Here is a 5,968-nt window from a genome sequence, read left to right on the forward strand (position 1 = left end):
GCATGATCAAATCAGGGCCTTGCTTGTACAGAAATGGCTCATCCTAGAAGTAAAACCTGTTATCGTGCATAAGCCATTTTATCTGTTGGACGTTGAGATCTTCGGGAAGCTATTTGGTGGTTAAGTACTTAACAATAGCAGTATACCAAGGTTCTTGATCTTCAACTTTAAACAGGTGTTTTTCAAGAAATGTTTCTTCAATTTCAACCAACCCGACCTGTATTTCCTTATTCTCCAATCGTGACAGGTAGTCAGCCACCTAATTCTCTGTTCCTTTTCTATCCTTAATTTCCAGGTCGAATTCTTATAATAGTAGCACCCAATGAATAAGTTTGGACTTTACGTCCTTCTTAACCATTAAGATCATAATGCCAGAGTGGTCAGTATATATGGTTGCAAACGCACCAACAAGATATGCTTGAGATCTTTCAATGGCAAATACCACCGGCAACATTCCCTTCTCTGTAGTTGTATAGTGTTCTTGAGATTCATTGAGTGTCTTGAACGTAAGAGATAGGATATATAAGATTTCCCTTCTTCTGACCCATCATTGCTCCAATTTCCACACCACTGGCATCACACATCAAGATGAAATGTTGCATCCAATCAAGAGCTACCAATATAGGTGTTGTTGTTAACGCATACCTTAGAGTTTCAAATGCACTGGTAGTTTTCATTGAATGCATAGGGTCTGTTCAATTCTAACAATGCACTTTATGGACGTGCGATTTGAGAAAAACCATTGACAAACCTTCAATAAAAACCCGCATGACCTAAAAAGCTTCTTAGGGCCTTAATATTTACAGGTGTGAGCAATTTTGCATTCACATCTATTTTTGCTTCATCAACTTCCAACCCTACTTTAGAAACCTTGTGTCCAAGCACAATACTTTCTGTCACCATAAAGTGACATTTTTCCCAATTAAGCGCTAAGTTAATTTCTTCGCATCTAGCAAGGACGACTTCAAGGTTGTTAAGGCAGGTCAGATAAGAATCTCCAAAGACTGAGAAATCGTCTATAAATACTTAAAAAAATTGTTCTAGAAAATCGAAAAAAATAGCCGTCATACATTTTTGAAATGTCTCAAGTGTGTTCAGCAACCCAAAGGGCATGTGTCGGAACGCGAATGTTCTAAAGGGACAGGTGAATGTTGTCTAATCCTAGTCTTCTGAGCCAATAAGGATTTGGTTATAGCCAAAATATCCAAGTAGTAAAACTCCTTTTTGTCAAATCGATTAAGCATTTGATGCATGAAGGGGAGTGAAAAATGGTCTTTCTTGGTCAAGGCATTCAATTTTATATAGTCCATGCAGGTCCGCCGTTTGGTAACACTTCTAAATGGAATTAACTCATTGTTGCTATTAATCACCATAGTCATGCCGCCTTTCTTCGGCACACATTTCACTAGATTCACCCAGCTACTATCAGAAATAGGTTAGATGATCCTTGTATCGAGCCATTTGATAATTTCTTTCTTCACCACCTCTTTCATAATAGGATTAAGCCTGCGTTAAGGCCCAATTGATCCTGTTTTCCCTTCTTCCAATCTGATTTTTTGCATACAGCAAGATCGGTTGGTCCCTATGATGTCAGCTAGCGTCCACCCTATTGCGCACACATTCTTCTTGAGTATGTGCAATAAAAGTTGTTCGTTAGTAGGAGAAAGTTTAGCTGAAATTATAAATGGTAAAGTATTGTTGTTGCCAAGAAAAACATATTTAAGACGACTCGGAAGAGGTTTAAGTACAAGCATTGGTGGCTCATCTAGAAATGGGAGCGTTGCTTTTGACTGTCGCTCATCCAGACATAACGGCTCAAATTTTCTTGTGCTTTCATTCAACGAAAACTTCACAGCCTTGATCCATTTCTTGGTTCTCTTCCTCAAGTAGTTGAGTTAATTCAATGAATTGCCAAGATTCTGTGTCATCTGGGAACTTCATTGCATTTAGCACATTAAATTTTACTTCCTAATTATCCACACACATAGTCAATTCCCTTTATGTACATGAATTAAGACTTTTCTGGTAGCTAAAAATGGGAGTCCAAGAATGATTATAACGTCTCTATCAGCTTCATAGTCCAAAATAAAGTCTACTGAAAAGTTGAACTTGTCAACTTTTATTAATACATCTTCAAGCTTCCCTTCAGGGTATGTGATGGATCTGTCAGCAAGTTGTAGCATTATCGTGGTAGGCATGGCCTTACCAATCCCGAGCTTCTTGAAAATTGAGAGTGGCATGATAACAGGCAGAAATGCACGTTATCATAGTGCTAAGTTCTTAAACAATGTTGGATTGCGTTGATGAAATATGTTAAAATTTCGTCCATTAAGCATAAATTCTATAATATTGCGATCGCATGCGTCCAACGCATTAAAACTGTTGATCTTTATATTTTTGTACAGAATATGCGTTAACGCAATGCAAAGATTGCGATCATAGGAATTCACTGGTCGAGCGCAACTTCACTGCAAGGCTTTGCATTGATCGTGCTCATATACATTTGCCCAAGAAGGATCGCTGCAACTTGGTCAGCACAACAAGGTGGGTGCATTTGGGTGAAAGGCCAATTAAGAGCGATGGGACAGAAAGTTGATGACAGCCGAATCCAAATTAAGTCGACAGCCGATAATGGTCACAAAGTACATTCAACTTTATTGATAACAATCATTCGACGCGTCAATTAGGAATTAAAGTTGTCCCATCTGTACAACCGAGCGAGAGAAGTCGCCTTTCACCATGGATGCTCTATAAATAATAAGTGCATTCTTTAGAAGAGGGGTTCACCGTTTTTACAACCAGTTGCTTCTGTTCATAATTTCCTTCCATTTTAAGGTGGAGTAAGAGAAGAGTGGTAGCGCCGAAGATCGCTCAGGGCAAATCGAGAGAGAACTTTGGGGCGTAAGAGTAGAGAGCGGGCCGACTCTCGCGAGAGTGGGATTATCTTTAGAGCACGAGTAGAAACAGTGTAAATGCCATAATACTTGTACTCTCACAAGAAATTGCACCCAGGCTCTTTATTATACTCGCATTGTTATTTGTATTTCATCTTCATATCTATTCAATGGAAGTTCTATTTCTACATCTGCTCACTCTCTTAATACGCATGAGTAGCTAAACTAGTTGAATGGGTTGAGAAGATCTAAGCTAACATGACCTAGGAAGTTCATTGCTTGCGGTTGTCTTGTTTATGCTGTGCAAAATACCCTTTAGAGTTACTCGAGAGAGAGAGTCTAAAGAAAGAACCTAATGTCTCAAGAGAGCTAGGTTAGAATCTGGACTCGAAAGAGCAAGATTAGGCTTGTATAAACAAGAGATAGGGACTTAGAGATAAACTCTGTTTGTCAACACTGCATCGCATGCACCCTAGGAATAGGTACGATATTATGTGGTCGCATATTTATGTGGATGTCATTTCATCATTGCATAAATAGGAATAGAGGTTTATGTGTAAACCCTGTTGACTTATCACATATATATCGCATGCGTTCTAATATTAGAAGTTGTAGCATTCATGCCAAGAGGTGGTTTACTATTGTATGCATGTTGCATGATCGCAAAACATGAATGCATTCTAGGGAGTGTTAGCTGAAACCTTTCTCAACCCGTTCACCGCATATTCATTGCATTTCCCGTTTACCAACTCTTTTCAAACTCCACCACATTTGTTATTTATTTTTCATTAGCGTAAACAACAAACCCAACGATTTATTTATTCAATTGGTTACCGCAAGTCTTCATAAAAACACCAATGCAAACTATTTTCACAATTCGTTGTGTTCGACCCTGGACTTACCAGGAAACTAAGAGGAATTTACACTTGAATTCTGTTGGAGAAACTTGAGTGCACAATATGTATCATTCGTATTTCCATTCAATAAAATAACGCATCATGGCATCAGGTTGATACTAGCTCCCAAGTCACGTAACGCAACCAACATCTATTTCTCCCATTGAACATAGGACAATGAAGCTGCTTGGGTCTCTGTGCTTCTCATGAATTTTTCTACTGATTAGTGCATTACAGTCTTGAGTCAATACTATCGATTCAAACTCGCTGATATTCCTTTTATTTGATACAATATTTTAAAAAACTTCATGTAACTTGACATTTGTTCTAACGCTTCAATGAGAGGAATATTGATGTGTAATTGCTTCAAAACCTCGAGGAAGCATTTAAATTGGTTTTCGTCATTCTTCTTTTGTAGGCGTCGGGGGAAAGGTGCATTCAGACGCACATTAGGTACCCCTGCGTTGGATGTACTTGGTTGAGAATGACTATTAGAGCCAGGTGCTCTTTCTGGTTGAACTCTTTTAGGTGTCATAGTTCTTTGAGGTGTGTCTACAGGCATTGAAGGATGATGATATTTTTTTAGGTCTTTTCTCTTCTCTTCCACTAGGGGTCTACCACTGCGCAATGTCACTGCTTGATATTGCTCCTTTCCATTATTATGTCTAGGTGATTCGATGTTGTTAGGCAATGATCCATGCGACCGACTCTTCAGCTCACTATAAATTTGCCCAACCTGCTTCTCCAAATTTCTTATCGATGATGCTTGACCTTTTAACAACGCATCATTCTAGGCTATGTATTCTTTCAACAAGTTCTCAAACGAAGAAGATGAACTCGACGCATTGCCCTCTCTCTATTGAAAGCCTGATGTTGTGGCTGTTGTTGCATGGGTTGGAATCTAGATGCCAGTCCTTGCCTATGTTGCTGATGCATTCTAAACTGGTTTTGATCCTGTTGGTGACCACGCCAAGAAAAGTTCGAATGCTTTTTCCATCAAGGGTTGTATATGTTGAAGAATAGGTTTTTTTTTTTTTTCATGAAACTGACTGATTGCGAATTTTGGGGGCAATCACTATAGGTACGCGGCTCTCAGAAACCCATACAGCTCAACATGGTTTGTCTATGTGTCAATCTGTTGTATGCTTTGTGTAATGACCCGACCCCTAGGACTAAGGTTAGGACGTTACTAAAAAAAATACATGCATAGGATTTGAAACAACGCTCAGTAATGTTGAAATAAATGCTAAATAGACAAGAGAAGTTCAAAAGAAATTTATTAAATGAAAATTTTAAAACAATAATAGGGTACCCATAATTCGTAAAGACTATTAAAATATAAAAGTAACAATCCTTCATAATAAGTTTCAAATAGTAAAACTAGAAATTAAGGGTAACACAAACTAGTAAAACTGGTGAATCTCGAAGGAAACACAAACTGGTGAATCCCGAAGGAAACACAAACTAGTGAGCGTGTAACTAATCAATGAGGATAGTCACACAGTCTTAACATGATAATATTCAACATTGTACAGTTCTAAAACATACATAAAAATCCTTGATACCATGGCTTCATCACATACACATATTTCTTAATAACATATTATACATCATCCATGTATAACTTACATCATAAATCTACAACATTCAAGTATGCCTCAACATCAGCAGATCGGACCTTGACATATGAAAACACATACTATCACATACTAACCATCAAGTACTTAGGTGTGTATGTAAACAAATCAGAATTCGTGCTAGAACATACTTTGATTCAGGTCATACTGTCAATCAACATGCTAACATTTACCATAACATACACTTATCATGCTAGCGTACAACTAAAGCCTGGCCCGTGGGCAGTTTCAGTGGTAAGATTACTTACCTCAAATAAAGTCCAAAAGTTAAGACAAGCGAACAAACTCTTTCTAGCTTTCCACAACTTTTGAATGAGATCCTAGAACATGGACAAAAATCGATCTTAACCTTTAAGCCCAATTTTTAAACATTAAATCATTCCCAAATTACCAACACAACTTACCCAAAATCTTGTCGAAACCACATCCAAAATCCTCTTGACAACACCCTTTTAACTTCAAAGCTTCTCCAAAACTTGATTTTTAAAACCCAAACAAATATGTGTCAATAGGTTGAAGCAGAACACCATTAACCAATAAA

This window comes from Benincasa hispida, chromosome 3 (genome assembly GCF_009727055.1).
Source record: "Benincasa hispida cultivar B227 chromosome 3, ASM972705v1, whole genome shotgun sequence".
In the NCBI taxonomy this organism is placed as follows: domain Eukaryota; kingdom Viridiplantae; phylum Streptophyta; class Magnoliopsida; order Cucurbitales; family Cucurbitaceae; genus Benincasa; species Benincasa hispida.